The following is a 17,488-nucleotide window of genomic DNA, read 5'->3' as shown; positions in this document are numbered from 1 at the left end:
GTGCTATTTATGGGCTACCAAACGCTTATTTAGTCATTTCATCTACTCCATATATGAAGATAAAATTAAATCTATGAAGAATCTACCTACCTACTCCTATCAATTGTTTAAAATATTCCTTGATAGCTCGGGAGTATTTAATCTATTGCTTTTTTTTGACGTAAATAACACTATTTCTCAAATGATAGTGAGGTCGTTTACAACAAGTCGAGAAATAAAGTCCGGGATTGAGCTATCCCAAAACTCCGAGAGTCTACTAGAGAGGGAGTATTTAGCTATACAATCAGCTACTTCATTTGCTTCCCGTAGGCAAGCAATGATTTCATAATGAGCAACATCTAATCCCAACTCTTTTCCTTCAAGTACAGTAGCTGAATCTTGTCCCGAGTATTCTTCCATACTAAACGCTTGGACCGCATTATAGCAATCAGATTCTATCTGGAAAGTATTGCAACCGATCTTAGAGGCAAGATAGAAGCCATTACGGATGGCCATTATCTCCGCAGATTCTGCTGTTGTCACATGCGGTATAAACCAGCTAGCTGCAGCAATGAACTCACCGCGCTCATCCCGCGCAATAGCCCCCATTCCTCCATTCATATTCTCATAACAAAAGGACGCATCCACGTTTATCTTCACTACTCCCCTTCCCGGTTTCTGCCACATGTGATCACGCTTTCTTATGTGCTGATTCACTGCAAGTGAACGGTAAAAGTTCGTGACCAGAACTCGGATTGAAACAGCTGTCCGATCCGGTGGTGGGATGTGTATCTCCTTTACTTTCTGTCTCCTCTGCCACCATATGTACCAGCTAGCCACTGTCATTAGCTCTGCCATCGGTACGCCCTCTGTGCTTTCATCTTTATACATTAGAGTGCTCATCGTGAATGAACCCGATCTGTCCTGTAGAGCTGCGTTTTGAATCTCAGTTTTTAAGCCGAGTTTCTCCCAGATCTCCAAGGCTCGAGGACATTGGAATAAACAATGTTGCGTGTCTTCATAACCAATCCGGCAGACCGGACACTGCCCGGATACTGGTATATGACGCCCTGCAAGGGTTCCAAAACATGGTAGCACTCCTCGGATAACTTTCCACACAAAGTGCTTGATCTTCCCAGGTACTCGAAGAGCCCAAACATGCTTCCATATATCCTGTTCTCGGCTCCCTTGTGGATAAGACAGATCCATCTGGCGCCCAAATTGATGTTTAAATTCTGTGTGATAAGCCGATCTAACTGTGAAGTTTCCATTCCGGTTATAATGCCATGAAACAAGTCATCCATGATATGCACTCTCAGTGGGATTTGTAGGATTCTGTACACATCGACCGGCCAAAAGACATCGTGAACCAACACCTCATCCCACTGACCTGTATGTGGATCAATTAATCCACTGTTGTCAACATAGTGGATCCCCGCGGTGTTATGATTTTCCGGGACTCACTTGTTGGAACCCAAGTATCTTGCCAAATGTTTATATGTGATCCCGTACCCACTCTCCAAATACATCCTCGTTTGAACGTTTGAATCCTAGCAACGATACTCTGCCACGTAAAGGAGGATCCCTTCTTCGGCCCTGCATTCAATATGTTTCCATCTGGATAGTATTTAGCACAGAGAACTCGAGCACACAAAGATTCTGGATTCTGGATCAGACGCCAACACTGTTTTGCTAATAAAGCAAGATTAAAACTGTGAAGGTCTCTAAACCCCAGTCCTCCTTTCTTCTTTGGCATGCACAATTTCCACCATGCAAACCAATGCATCCGTTTCTTCTCCTCACTATCTCCCCACCAAAACCCTGCCATTTCATCTGTTATTGCCTTACAAATTCCTTTTGGCAATTTAAAAACTGACATAGCATACGAGGGAATTGATTGGGCCACTGCTTTCAACAAAATTTCCTTCCCTTGTGCAGAAAGTATTTTTCCTTCCACCCTTTAATTCTCCGACAAATTCGGTCAATCAAGTGCTGAAAACAATCACTTCTGTCCACACCTTCCCTGACGTCAACATTTGTATTGGGGCTGAAAAAAACACTTGATTTTGCCGTACTGACAAGCTGTCCAGAGCTTGCACAATATACATCTAAAACCCTCCTCAAAGCATTTGCATTCTGTGTATTGGCCTTCATAAGAATGAGAGAATCATCTGCGAAAAGCAAGTGGGGAGATGGATGGTGCATTACGACAGACTTTGATACCTTCCAAGCCACCCACCTCTTCCTCATGGGCCAACATGCTCGATAATCCTTCAGAACAAAGCAGAAATAAATAAGGGGACAAGGGGTCACCTTGCCTTAATCCTCTAGTAGGTATTATCTCATCCGTTTCTGCACCATTAAACCTTATCTTATAGCTTACTGAGGAAACACACTCCATTATCATCTCAATCCAACCCGGATCAAAGCCGAGTTTTAACATCATTTGCTCCAAGAAACTCCACTCCACACAATCATCTGCTTTCATCATGTCTAACTTGACTGCACAATACCCATTAGAGCCATGAGTTTTTTTTCTTTATTGCATGAAAGCATTCATACGTAATAAGCACATTATCTGTTATGAGTCTACCAGGCACAAACGCACTCTGTGTGGGGGATATGATCTCTGAAAGAATTTTCTTTAGCCTGTTCGCATGCATTTTAGAGATGATTTTATATACCACATTGCATAAACTGATTGGCCTGAACTGTGTTATTACCTCTGGGCTATCTACCTTTGGTATTAACACAATATTTGTGTGATTCCACCCTGCTGGTACTTTCCTCATCTGTACTGCTTCGAGAACCTCATCAGTGAGCTCCTCCCCCAAAATGTGCCAAAACCTCTTATAGAAGACTGCATGTAAACCGTCCGGCCCCGGTGCCTTCATGTCTCCAATTTGAAATAGTGCTTTTTTGACCTCTTCTCGGGTGTATGGAGCTGTTAACATGCTGTTCATCTCAGGCGTTACACGTGTTTTAACAGTCTGCATCAATTGTTGATCACAATCCACATCATCAGAATGAAAGAGACCATCAAAATAATCACGAATCAGTGGACTGAGGTTATCATTCCCCTCGGTCCACCCATTATTATTATTATTACGGAGTTTTTTTTATCATATTCCTTCTCCTCCTTGCTGAAGCAAATTGGTTAAAATAATTTGTATTACGATCGTCTTTCCGAAGCCATCGAACCCTACCACGCTGGGCCCAGAAGATTTCTTCCTGGTCCAGTAGATTTTCAATGAGGAATGAGAGTTCTTTCTGCTTCGCCCTACCCTCCTCCGTATATGGTTCCTGCATGAGTGCCTCCAACTCCTTCTGAGCTTTGTTAAGTCGGGCTCTAGGCCCTTTCAGAGTCTTTCTATCCCAATCATGCAAGTCACAATGGACTGAATCAATTTTTCCTTTCACAGATGGGTGCAAGCCTTGCTGCACAGCCTTTTGCCAAGCTGTCCTTACAACTTCTTTACCTTGCCGATACCATCCCATCTACGAAGAATCTACCTACCTACCTATCAATTATTTAGTTTTTTCATGTTCTCCATCTAAAGATGGAGACGGTGAGAGGAAATCCCATGAGCAATTTGCTCACTAATATATAACGGCGGCCCGTTAGGCTTACATGGTCTGGCACATGCAGACGTATTTGTGGAGGGCGTCTCCTTGGTGGCAACTGACATGGAAGTGTATTCAAATAATCCTAGTTAAATCGCCTGCAAAAAAATCCTAGTTAAATACCGAGTAATGCTACACACAGAGGCAATTATGGGCTAAGATTAATTACATGCTGACATATCAAAAGGGGATTGAGAGGAAGGAGAGTGAGGCGGGCCACCCCGGTGAGAATTCAGGGGGGGGGGGGGGGGGGGGGGGTTCTTAGCAATCCCGTAAAGGGCCCGTACGTCTAGGATTATTCTTAAATACCACCTATCTACCAACATGTATATATCCAACTCTAACTGTGTACTCCCTCCGTTCCACAATATAAGCCTTTTTAGATATTCCAATATGCACTACATACGATGATAAATGAGTGAATCTACACTCTAAAACACGTCTATATACATTCGTATGTAGCCATATTCAAATTCTCTAAAAAGGTTTATATTTAGAAACGGAGGGAGTAGTAGATTAGGTGGGAGCAGTTTGGGTAGGCCCGCACGTCAGTGGCATGGCATAATACCGGATAACCAATAACCTGCCGCTCCTCTCGAATGGGAAACGAGGAACAAAATAAGATAGAATGACCCTGAGCAAATCGATGGAATTGAGCTGGAGGAGGACAAGACTGCCAGCCAACCCTCTGGCCTGGGCTGGCTTGCCGGCCCCGGCGGCGCTGGTCAATGCTAAGGTCCAGGATGCGGTTCCCGCGACGGCGTGGGGAACGTGGTCGTGGAGGTGGAACACCGGAGCGTCCGTGAGACGTGGTCGTGCAGGAAGAGAAGCACCACAGCGGCCGGCCCGGTCGAACGTCTCACATGCACCGGAAGACGCGATGGAATCTGAAGTATAATATGTTACTCCCTCCGTTCGGAAATACTTGTCGTTAAAATGGATACAAATGGATGTATCTAAAATTAAAATACATCTAGATACATCCATTTCTCGGACAAGTATTTTCGGACGGAGGGAGTACATGCATGCTTTGTTTCATGTTTCTGTTAGCAGAATAGAACAGCAGTAGTGTATACATGTTGAGAAAAAAGGTTTCCCCGCTTTGTATTCCAAAGCAACCAACCGATACAGCCAACGATAGATGCTGGGGCGGAAGCAGCACAATCACGCCCAAAAGAAAGAAAGAGAAAAAGAAAAGAAACAAATGCCGATAACGGCGGATCGACAAAAACGACGAAGCCTCGCGACCGCTGTGACCACCGGAGTCGCCCATCAAGCTCCGAGACTCCGAAGCGCCGGTACCAATCAACACCTTCAAGAAGGGACGTGACGATGGCGATGCTGCTGCTAAGGGTTTCCCCCGGTACACGGCGAGGAGAGAGGAAGCGTAGCCCCGACGCCCTCCAGGAAGGTCCGGTGGCACCCTCAGGCGCCGCCGCGTCGGTGTCGGCCAAGCCAACAGCGATTTCTCCCGATCCCATCCTCCACCTCAGGCACTCCGGAGCTCGCCACCAAACCGACCACCACCCTGCGCCAGCACGGACACGAAGCTTCCCACGCTGTCTCACCACGGCACTGCGAAAATGGTCTGCACAACGAAGAAGAGGAGCCGGGACTAGGGCAGCAGCACCGTCAACATACGGGAGGGCCCCACCTCCACCGTCCATGACGGTAGCCGACCGGACGCCAAAGCAGGAGCCTACCGGGCCCGTGGCCCCACAGGCCCGGCCGGGCCCTCAGAGGCCCGGACAGCTCCCGCCTCCGCGCAGCAGCTGGCACGCCGTCGACGCCGCTGCCCCAGTCCAAGCCGCTCCCCAGCCTCCCCATACAGAGAGCGTCGCGGTCGCGCCGGAGCCGACCCGCAAGGACCCAGATGGGGCCCTACGGGCCCAGATCTGGCCGGGGACGCGCCACCGGCCATCCAGCACCACCGGAGCGCCCCGCCGCCAAGAGGCGGCACCACTGCGGCGAGCGCCGCCGGCCTCCGCCCACCAGGACGCCGGGCCACCACCAGCCGAGCACCGCCGCCGCCTCCCCCCCCCCCACCCCGGGAAGGAGGAGAGCGCGCGGGTAAGGGACGACCCGCCGCCGCCGACACCACCCGGCCGGACTCGGGGGCGACCGCCGACGGCGGTGGGGGGAAAGGGCGGAGGAGGACGGACAAGAAGGAAGGGAGGGCGCGCGCCGCCCCGGCCGCCTCCCGGGGAGACGGCGGAGGCAGCAAGGTGGGGAGGAGGGGATGGGGGGCGGGGAGGGGAGGGGGAAGGGGGCCTGCGCCGGGCGGCCGACGGCGGTGGGAAGGAGCCGAGCAGCCGACGGCGGCGGCGGCGGGAAACCCTAGCGGGGGAGCGGGGGGCGAGAGCGCAGAAAGTTCTAGTGTGTACATGTTCATGCCTAGATCTTCCTTGTTTCTGTTAGTTATTAGGGATTCATTTGGTAGGCTGCATAGAACCCAACCAGCCTCGCGCAGGATGAAAATGCACCATTTAATTGCGTGCAAGCAGGCCTGACTCACATCGGCACGAAGCTTAAAGCACTTTAGAGCCTGGCTCGCTGAGAACGCTCACATCGACGATTTCCAACGAGTCGGGCTAACTCAGGTGCAAAAGCAAGACGATGCGTAGGGCACGGTACAGGGAATACGAGTGGAGATGGCGGGAGAGGGACATCGTCGGAGGCGGGACGACGCAAAATATACCCTTATTCGGTAAGCGAACTGGAACCACACGACAGGCGAGCTGGCGGCATTCCTCAAAGCCTAAACTAGTGTTCCTCTCATTCGAGAGAATAGTTCGGGTAGACGGCAGCAACACCGAACGAGAGAAGCGTCGTGCTGTCGCCGAGAGTGCTACTGATACTCAATTTTCGGATGCCTCCTATGCCCATCAGATCTTGTTGTGGAATTGACTGCCAATGGAACTCGACATACTCGATGCTGCTCTCTTCTCCAACCTTTCCCCCTAGCAACCAGTACTAGTACATTTCGATTGTCGGTTGCCCTACACATGAGAGGTTGATGTGCTCTATTTGTGGGCATGTACACGTCAGAGAATAAGTAGCTACCGAACACTTCTTGAGTGAGTTCATGTATCAAGAGCAACTCCAACGCGCCGACCCATTTCATTCGCGCATGTCCGTTTGGGTCGAAGCAGACAGAAAAGTCGGCCCAACACGCCGACCCAAATAGACGCGTGTCTGCTTTTTGTCCGTCTGCCGATCCATTTCCGGCCTAATCTTGAGTTTGATTTGCGTCGGCGCGGACATGAAACAGACGCGCGCGACGCGCGCCTCCTCCTCCCTTGGCCCGGTAGCCGGTGACACATTGGCCATCCACTTCCACACCTATCGACAACAAGCCCTCATCCACCCCGCCGCCGCCCAGTTCCGGTGACTCCACACCTCCCCCACGCCTCCACCTCCCACGTAGCCGCCACCACCGCCTCACTACTGGGCCACCACCTCGCTGCTAGCCCACCGCCCCCACTCCCACGTTGCCGCGAGCACGAAGGCCCCGGCCAGCTCCTTCGTCCGACATCGCCCCGCTGACGCCACCAGGCCAACCACCTAGTCCAGGGGAGGCACGCGTCGCTTCACCGGCTAGCTTATTCGTTGACGACCGCAAGCTGTTCGACAGTTTGCCTCAAGGTACAAATGGACTCCGCCGAGTAGTTCTTTTTCCACAGTTTTATGTGCAACTCCGACGATTCCTCATCCGATTATGAGGAGATGCTGGCTGCTGTGTTAGTCCATGACCACCTTAATAGGCAGCGGCCGTTGTTCCAGGGCTCGATCCCGGGGCACATTCCGGCGTTGAATCGCAACCGAAAGACCAGCCATTTGCTTCTTTGGAAGGACTACTTTGACACAACCAACCCGCTGTTCAAACATCAGAAATTTCGTCGGCGTTTTCATATGGCTAGGCATGTTTTCAACCGTATTAGAGATGGGGTGGTCGGATACGATAATTATTCCGAGTGCAAAAAGGATGCCCTTGGAAAGATTGGCTTCTCATCTTATCAGAAATGCACTGTAGCTATCCGGATGCTTGCATACGGAGTGCCCGGTGATCTCATTGATGACTACGTCCGTATGAGGGAGTCTACGTGCCTAGAGTCCATGTACAGGTTCTGCAAGGTTGTGATTGCTGTGTTTGGCCCTGAGTACTTGAGAGAGCTAACTACTGAAGATACAACCCGCTTGTTGGCGATGAATGCCAGCAGGGCTTCCCAGGGATGCTTGGCAGCATAGATTGCATGTATAGGGAGTGGAAGAACTGCCGTTCTGCTTGGCGAGGGCAGTATAGGCGCCATGCCAGGGCTTGCACTGTCATACTTGAGGCAGTGGCCTCACAAGATCTCTGGATCTGACACTCTTTCTTTGGCATGGCCGGATCGCACAATGATATCAACGTGCTTCAACGCTCACCGGTGTTTTCAAGGCTTGCCGAAGGCAACAGCCCGCCGGTCAATGTTAACATCAACGGGCACAACTACAACAAAGGTTACTACCTAGGTGACGGTATCTATCCCAGTGGATCACTATTGTGAAGACAATCCCCAACCCCGTCGGAGAGAAGAGGAAAATATTTTTCCAAGAGCAAGAGAGTGCTAGGAAGGATGTGGAGCGTGCCTTTGGTGTTCTGCAATCTCGATGGGGCATCGTTCAGTATCCTGCTAGAGCTTGAAGCACCAAGAAATTGTGGAGGTGATGACTACTTGTGTGATCATGTACAATATGATCGTAGATGATGAGCGCCCGAAACGTATTTCCGATCATGGGTTTCAGTTTCAGGGTGACAATGTTGTGCCTGAGCATGGAGGAGGAGCGGCAACGTTTGCACAGTTCACCCAATTTCATCATCAAATGCGTGATTGGGAAACTCACATTCAGCTGCAAAATGATTTGGTTGAACATATGTGGACTCATGTTAACAACCAATAGATGTATCTTTAAAAAAATGTATTTGAGATAATTTAATTTTTATTCGGCTTGTAAACTATGCTAAGTTTATTTGGCTGCAAAACTATGCTATTTTTGTTTGCTTATGAAACTATACAAAATGTATGTATATTTGTTGAAAAACGGCGGCCAGCCGGCCACACCCGTAAATATAGGTTGGCATGTTGGGCGTATTGCTGATCCAAATCATAAATAGTGTGGGCATCGAGTGGGTGACCGACTCAAACGGACAAAAGGCGAACAAAATCGCCGTTCGTTTGGGTCGATGAGTTGGAGTTGCTCTAAATCTATTGCTTTTTTACCTTCTCAGTTCAACGTATGAGGAATCTAACTATCTAGTTATTTTGTGTGGAGGGATTTCGAGAGCTTTGTTCAAATAAAGGCATTCGCCGAACAACAGGCTGATGATGAGGAAGCTTGGAGTTATATCAATCCAACTCTAAGTCATGTCAATCGTGCAATAGCCTCCTCCTCCTCCGACGTCGCCGTTTTACCTCTCTGTCCGCCACACAGGCATTGACGGACCGCCGCAACTAGTATCGACGTGCCGGCTCTCCTTTCACAACGGCGTCATCCACCCAGGACCCGTCCGTAGCCAGGTGCACTCCTCCTCCCCTATCGACGATGTCCATGGCGGATACAATGCACCGTCAGGTGTTTGTTCAAATGCCATTGTGCTAATTTTTGAATGCCATGTCATTTTTTAGAGTATGAAGGATGGCGGAGTACTCGAGCATGAAAGATGAGTTGTTGTGCGATGCATGATTGATCGTATCCGCGGATTTCGTAGGCAGGCACAAAAGGGGGCTCTTCTCGCAGCGCATGAATGATTCGTTTCATGCGCGAAAGCAAGTTCTCCCTACGACGTGCACATCATTCAACAATGCAATATGAGGTCATTATCTTGTCGATGGTACGCCATCCAGATCACCGTCACCAAGTTTTGTGACACGGTTGCTCGCCTGGAGGCAAGGTGGCCATTGCGCGTGGCAGCAGAGGAGATCGTAAGTTTTGCTTCTTCTTGCTCAACTTGTCGATTGAATCATTTATTTACTCAATGTTGCTCCACACATTGTGTAGCCCGTACGCGCTGCCATGATGTACCACATGATAGAGGGATGGCCATTTAGGTCCATACACTGTTGGATGTAACTGAAGAGGCAATATGTGTGGGAGTACATGATCCATTCATGAAAAACTTGTTGATCATCTGGTTAATCTCGTTGAATTTAAACTATTATTGTATTAGACTTATTTGCATGTTATGTATGGATGATTTGTGCTATTTTATATTTGAACTTTGATGAATTCCGTCGGGTTTGCATGAATTTTGTCCGGTTTATTGAAATGCGATTTCAGTTGTATACGGGCAACGACGAGTGGCCGGCTCCCGCATTCATATTCACGGACTGGTCCTCCTATCCGCAAATAAACGGACAAGCAATTTGTGAGTCAGCGTCGGAGATGCCCTAAGTGGCGGAGCCACCACCCGGCGACCCTGGGCAGCTGGTCGGGCTCTGCCCAAGAATTCCCATTGGATTATAGAAGGAGATAGATAAACAATCATCAGTTTTAGTGGGAAAATGCTACAGTTTCCGGTTTTGGGAACCTCCTAGAAGTTTCCTGATCGGTTTTGGGAAGCTTCTAGAAGGTTCCTGGGCCGGATTTTAGTGGTTTTCGCTTTTTTATTTGCAGTTTTTCTTAATCTGTTTTTCTCTTTTTCTTTTTTCCGTTACATATTTTTCTTTATCTTTTTTCGTATTTCTCTTTCTTTTTTCTATTTATTTTGTAATCCCTTTTTCTGCTCGTTTTTTCATTCCTTTTTTTTTCAAAATTTAAAATTTGTTTGAAATTTCAAAAAAGTTCGGAAGTTCAAAAAATGTTCCTGTTTTTTAATTTTTGTTCAGAAGTTCAAACAACATTCGTGATTTCTGAAAAATGTTCGCATATTTGAAAACATGTTCACCTTTCAAAAAAAAGTTCCTGTTTTTTATTTTTTGTTCAGAAGTTCAAACAACATTCATGAGTTCTAAAAAATGTTCGCCTATTTGAAAACATGTCCACCTTTCAAAAAGTGTTTGTGTTTCAAATTTTGTTCACAAATTCAAAAAGTGTTCTCGATATTTTAAAAAATGTCTGCCGTTCAAAATTTGTTCATAAGTTCAAAAAATGTTCCTATTTTTTAATTTTGTTCATAGACTCAATAAATGTTCGTAATGGTCACATTTTAAAATTTGTTCAGAGTTTCAGATTTTGTTCACAGATGCAAAAAGATGTTCCCTTTTGTACAAAATGTTCATGTTTTCAAAAAATATTCTTTTTTGTCAACATTTGTTCATAAATTAGAAAAAAGTTCCCAGCTTCAATTTTGTTCGTGTTTGTCAAAAAAAAGGGAATTTGAAAAAATGTTCATGTTTTACAAAATTTGTTCACAAATTCCTACCTTCTTCCCTTTTTGAAACTTGGTTACAAATCCAAAAATTGGGCAATTTTTCCAATACTTGTTCATTTTAAACAAAAATGTTCAGATTTTTTTGTTTTAAAAGTATTCAGAATTTTCTTTAGATGTTCTACAAAAAAGGATTTTTTTGGATCTGCCGATATGGTTAGTTCTAAAGGATTTGGCGTTGCAGATATAACACTAGCGTTGACATGCTCTATTGGTTAGGCACCTGTCTCTACAATCGTCGTATCATGAGTTTGAATCCTGCTCAAAGCAGCTCCCTTTTTGCGTTGTATTTTACACCATTGGCTGCTCCCACGTGGGCTGGCCCAGGCGAAGTCCCCCCGTGCGAAGCCCCTCCAGTCTGCCGCAGAATGCGGCAGATAGGAGGTCCCCATTCGGTGCGTGGCCCCGTTGTCAGCAAGGCAAGTCCCACTAGTCTGGACAGTATGGCTTACATGTCAGGATCCACTGCGCCAGAGTAGGTCCAACGTAATCATGTCGCTTTTTCTTAAACAAAAAGCATAGAGATTCAACTATGTAAATTATCAACCAAACCAATTTAGTTTTGAGAATTACTTATTGGCATATCACAGATTTGTCAAAAACAACCTATTCTTTAATTTGCTATAAGAATACAAGTAAAATTTGACAAATACATGCCCAGCCCAGTGGTCTGACCTTGATCTGCAACATGGTGGATGGGCGTTCGAATTCCTGCCCAAGCGAAAGCCTGCAATTTTTTGGGTTTACTGCGCGCTGGCCGGCCCCACTTGTCATCGCCCTGGAGGTCGCCGTGGATGTCACCCACGCCTGTCAGCCCCAGCGAGTCCCCGGGCCCGCAGGTCAGTGGCTGCGGCTAAAGAAGTCCTCGGTCAGATTCAGCTCCAGATCTGGATCTGGCAATTTTCACACCAGGGACCCTCTATTTTCGAGTTCCATCTGGCAGGTCCATGTTTTTGGCAGAAAACACTGTAGTTTTAAAATGGCAACAACTTGCCTATTTCAAATCCAAATTTAACAAATTAAATATGTATTCCTATCAAGAAAGTGTGTTCTATCCATTTATAAACTTTTCCACTGTTTTGGTTAATTCAAATTGGTGCGATTAAAAATATTTAATTACTCCTAAAAGCTTGCAAAAATCATAACTTAATATCTATAAATTCAAATAATATATTTTCACACTATTTAACTTGTAACTAATGCAAAGTCACACCGGTGTTGCAATATATTCCGAATATTACCACAAATAGTTATTCTGTTGAAATACCTAGTCTCTATTACAACAAAATGACTGCCTCGCGCAACGGATTTTGTTTGTCGCAATAACGCTACCATATTGCAACGCCGATGCAGTTTGTTGCAATAGGTAGCCACTTTTTCTGCAACAATATGTGCAACTAATGCAACGTCACGCTGACGTTGCAATATCTTTCTGAATATTGCCACAAATAGTTATTCTGTTGAAATACGTAGTCTCTATTACAACAAAATGACTGCCCTCATGCAACGGAATTTTTTTGTCGCAATACCGCTACCATATTGCAACGCCGACACACTTCGTTGCAATATGAGGCCTCTATTGCAACATATCTAGTATTTATCGTGACCAAACTAAGTTATGGCAATATGTGCGGCCTATTACCACAACCGGAGAATTTGTGGTAATATTGCGTTTTTATTGCAACAAACCTTAGTTGTAGCAATAAATTTTGTTGCAATAGACCAGAATCCTTGTAGTGGACCCAGCTCCATGGACTGAATAACTCCGCCGCCTAAGGAATTATTACCCTCATAAAATCAACGGTCGATGATTTCATACTACTCCGACCCCTCCGTAGCAGTACAGGGTACCATAGAAAATCTCCTTGTTTCAGAGTTATGGGATAGCATAAGCCAGCTCGAGGATTCCGCTCTCCACAACGATTTTTGTTGACGAAATACAGCGGTGCTGTTTTCTCTCTCTATTAATTAAAGGAAGTGGATTTTACAAAGTTTCGGCAGTCATGTGATCCACCGTACATGTGCAAGAATACGGCGTGCCCCATGGAGGTTGCCCGTCTATCCAGAGACAAATAGCCTCAAGCATTCTGTTCACAGCACGCGACGCTGGGTAGAGTGACATGGCAGGCGAGCGGGCCGATTCCTGAGTCTAAACTCGTATTCCTCTCATTCCAGTCCAACGCAAAGGAGTGGACTCTAAACTCTTGAGCAGAGTCCTAGAACTAGATGCGAGTGCATCAATTACGACGGCAGCAGCGCCGAATGTCAGAAGCCCCATGCAGAGTCCAACAGTGCCACTGATACTCTATTTTCTGATGCCTCTTATGCCCATCAAATCTTGTTGTGGAATTGAACTGCCGATTGCATCCGGCATTCTCAGTTTGCTACTCTTCTCTCCAACCATTCCCTCTAGTAACTAGTGGATGTGCTCTATTTATGGGCATGTATACGTCAGTGAATAAGTGGCTGCCAAACACTTATTTAGTGATTTCACGTATTTAATATGTTGCTTTTTTACATTGTCTGTACAATCTCAACTATGAGGAATCTATCTATGTAGTTTTTTTTTACTTTCGTCCTCCAAAGGTGGCACTGTTGAGAGAAAAAACAATTTAAAACTTGGTCACTCGAGCAACAATAACCGAAATGTGCAAATTGACCCCAATATGTCCGCGGACGCGTTCACGGATAGGAGCCAGTCACCCCCCATTTGCAACGTGAAACACATCATACGTACTTCATCATATATGGATAAAACAAGCTACATTTGAATGAAAACAACCACTCTGCTTCTACTCATCATCTTTGGAGATGGACTGGCGGCCTTGTGGTCATTTGCGACGGGGCAAAGCTCTGGCACCCTCTCCTCATTGTCCATGTCCAATGGCCGCTCTCGCCTCATATTGGAGAAGTGGATAAGACGGCGGTTGGCCACGACCTCCCGCTCGGACTGGAGTGACTCAAAGATGGCCTGGTTTTTAGCCACAAAGATGGGTTCAGTGATGAGCACTGCGAATGCAACATCAGCCGATTACTCCGCCTCCAATTGTTCCTCTGCTGCGAGGTGAGCCGCCTCTACCTCCGCGTCCTGGGTGAGCTGGAACTCCACCTCCGCCTCCACTATGCCAAATCTGCAGGGCTCCACGCCCGACGTGTCCTCCTCTGCCTCCTCCATCGGCACCACCATGTCCTCCTCCTCCGGTACCTCCATATCCACCTCCACCTCGTCCTCCTCCTCTGCAAGGTGTTGGGCGCCTCGTATCTCGGAACCGCGCAGCACCCGCGTGATCTCTAGAGTTATTTACCTAAAACCACCACACTTGGGGCTGGTGTAACAACTTGGTACTGCTTTTGAACCAAGACACAAAAAACCACCGAACTTGCGCCTAATGCATAATGTGGTGCACTAACGCTCGAATTTGGTCGCGGAAACAGCAACACCGACTGATGGGGCACGCCTGTCGGTTGAGGTGGCATGCTTGTGTGGACAATATGTTGAGTTGGACGATGGTCCCACTTGCCAATGACTCAAGTGTTTATTTATTTTTCACCTTTTTCTTTTTATTTCTTCCCCTTTTTTCTCTGGGCATTTAGCCGAACAGGTTTTGAGCGCTGGACCATGGACATCACCAGCGCAGCCACTAGAGAGGACTTGCGTAACGGCAACACCTGACCAGGTCGTTGCGCCGGGAGAAAGGTTGTGTATGTGGGCCGCGTCCTGGAAGTGGCGGCCCGTCAGAGGTGGATGTGGACATAGCCGGTGCGGGATCTCGCTGGAGCTCAGTGTGCGGTCGTTGAACCTTGCGCGTGGCCACGGGGAGGCGCACGAGAGCCATAGTGCGCTCGCGCAGCAAGGACAACAATGGCAGCCGGCCGTGAGGTGGGGCCATGCGAGCGCGCCCGGGTAGGGCCATGCGTTGGGTGTGTCCGTGCGGCCGAGGCCATCCATGGCCGACGACCAACGTCAGCGCAGGACGAGCTGCTGCCGGATCTCGTGGGAGTGGTGCTGGGCGCGCGTAGGTGCATGTGTGCTCATGGCGTGGGGCGCGCGTAGACCAGGCGGCCTAGGCTAGCTCGAGCAGCTGCTCGGCTTTCATGGCCACGGTGGCCATGGAGCTCTCAGCCCGCATGGGCACAGAGAGCTCAGGCGTCCACGCCGAAGGGAGCGGCGTCGGGCTACGTGGCCTCACCCCCCTCCCCACCATCACCATGGTGCTCGCCGGTGTGGGCATAGTCGCCAAAGTCCGACCACCCACAAGCTGCTCGATGTAATGTCGTATATCAAAAGAACTGGAGTGAAGATAATCATGTAGAACAGACAGGTGGGGTCCGCGTCTCATCCGCCACCTCAGCTGGTCAAAGTACTTTTTTGTGCTTGGTATTTGCCACATCAGCCCCAACAGGTGGGCCCCACGGGCTGGTTTTTTTGTTTTCGGGACCAAATTCGAGCATTAGTGCTCCGCATTACGCATTAGGCGCAAGTTTGGTGTTTTTTCATGCCCTAGTTCAATGTGATAGCAAGTTGTTACCCTAACCCCAGGTGTGGTGGTTTTAGGTAAATAACTCTAATCTCTGCGCGGCGGCGCTCGGGACTAACCATCTTGTAATATGTGATCTTCTGCTGGACCATGGCGGATGGCATGGTCGGAGCGGTGAGGGAAGCGGGCGGGGGAAGCAGTGGCGGAGCGGACGAGAGGGAAAGGATGGAAATGGATGTAGCTGGGGTTACCCTCGCTGTCCGGCTTAAATAGTCGGATTTGGTCCCTCAGGTGGCAAGCCAGAGCGATAGCACAAATGAGTACTCATCCAAAATTGACGGAGGCACCCGTAGGATAGACGGTTTATGCGCGTGTCCTGTTTGTCCTTCCAACACGCTGGACACATCCAAGCGTCCCATATCCAATCCACATATAGCGTATATATGAGGAGTGTCGGACAAACCGGACGTTTGGGCTGGGTTTAAAGTGTCTGGTTGGGTGGCCTTTCTTTATCTGAGCCTTTATCTCGGTTTTCCAGACAGCCCGCACGTTTACGAATGAAGTGGGGGGGGGGGGGGGGGGGGAGGGTCCGGTTATGTCAGTCAATTTACCTTCTAGGCGACGAAAGCTGTGGTCAATGATCATCGTCAAGGCAAATAAGAGAGCAGTACAAGTATTAATATTTGAATCTTAAAGTGGGGCCGGAACAAACACAACAGGAACATAAGCACTTTTAGACCATTCACAAGAAACATCCTTCAGATATTTCACTTAACAACCATTTTGTATTTCAAATAGTTTGATTAATTTCCCCGGACTGCAGTTGGTCTCTGCGCCAATGGGCGCAACGGGTCATCTAGTAACTATAAATGATTCTGCTGCATGAAAAAGGTAAACCCCAACGATGTCCGCGCATAGATGCATAAGAGTATAGCGCTCAACTTGTCAACTAGCGAACCAGTGCGGATTTTTGAACTTGGATCTACGCATACTTGTAGCAATAAATAAAAAGTAAAATAGTCAAATGTTTATGAAACTTTTTTGCAACAAACATTGTCTGGTATACTACACATGTGTAACGTTTGACTTCTGCAGACTTGTTGGTGAAAGTGACCAAATTGCATCTACAAACATGTGAATAGTACCTCATATATAATATCAATCTGTCTTAGTTCACCCACGATACCACGAATTCTTCGTGAAACTCTACGCAAGATTAATATGCTAGACAATATTTGCTGCACAAAAGTTTGAGAAATATTTGAACTTCTTTTATTTTATTTTACAATTCGGGCACATGTGCACCCATGTTCACCATTGTATATTGGACCAGCGAACCAGTTACAATAATGCTATATTTCTCGTAACCGGCCCACAATATCCATACCCCTTTATTATTTTCATCATGACATAAGGAATTAACAAATTATAGAGGTGTGTTATTTTCATGTGTTTTAGTTGTTGAAACAATTTTATTCATCATCTTCAAGAAGTGGACGTTAGGATTTTGTTTTTATTTTATGGATTTTGTTAGCTAAACACGTTTAGAAAGATTGCTACAATGGCCTTCTTATTTCAGAATTACGGGCTATAGCATAAGAGAGCTTGAGCCTTGGCTCTCCACATTGGAGTCTAAACTCCTTTTTTTTAATACCAAATACAGCATTGCTGTTTCTTTTCCATTATATAAGAAATGTGGAATCACAAAGTTTTGGTGGTGACAAGATCCAGCGTACATGTGTAAGAATACAACATGCCCTATGGAGGTTTCCAGTCTATCCAGAGACAAATAGCCTCAAGCATTCTGTTCACAGCACGCAATGCAGGGTGGAGTCACAGACGCGACCCTTGCGACAGGCACGCCAACGTCCAGGAAAGCACCTCACCGCAGGTAAGCTGGCCACATTCCTGAGAGTCTAAACTCGCATTCTTCTCATTCCAGTCCAACGCGAAGGGGTGGACTCTAAACTCTTGAGCGGACTCCTAGAACTAGATGCGA

The sequence above is a fragment of the Aegilops tauschii genome, chromosome 1, assembly GCF_002575655.3.
Source record: "Aegilops tauschii subsp. strangulata cultivar AL8/78 chromosome 1, Aet v6.0, whole genome shotgun sequence".
In the NCBI taxonomy this organism is placed as follows: domain Eukaryota; kingdom Viridiplantae; phylum Streptophyta; class Magnoliopsida; order Poales; family Poaceae; genus Aegilops; species Aegilops tauschii.
The sequence above is the reverse complement of the archived record's forward strand: the minus strand, read 5'-3'. Positions refer to the sequence as shown.